This window comes from Penaeus monodon, chromosome 15, assembly GCF_015228065.2.
Source record: "Penaeus monodon isolate SGIC_2016 chromosome 15, NSTDA_Pmon_1, whole genome shotgun sequence".
In the NCBI taxonomy this organism is placed as follows: domain Eukaryota; kingdom Metazoa; phylum Arthropoda; class Malacostraca; order Decapoda; family Penaeidae; genus Penaeus; species Penaeus monodon.
The window spans coordinates 47,864,593-47,864,882 of NC_051400.1; positions in this window are offsets into that span (position 1 = coordinate 47,864,593).

The window sequence follows — 290 nt, forward strand, 5'->3', positions numbered from 1 at the left end:
TTATGGTCAATTTTGCTTGCAATTTTATATATATATTTTTTAGTTATGTTTAAGTTCCCTCCCATAAATAATTAGTCAATCTGCATGTTTATTATCTTGTGTCTTTATGATTACAACTAATAGAATGCTTTATAGCCATCCAAAATAAACCTCAAATGCCGGAATAATTAACACCTGAATAATTAACCTCAAACGCCTGAATATGCCACTGATTATTGATAAAGCGTTAGGGCCAGCGCCGTTCAAGCCGCGATCCTGAATTAAGGTTGATATTCTACGCTCTGAGAGAC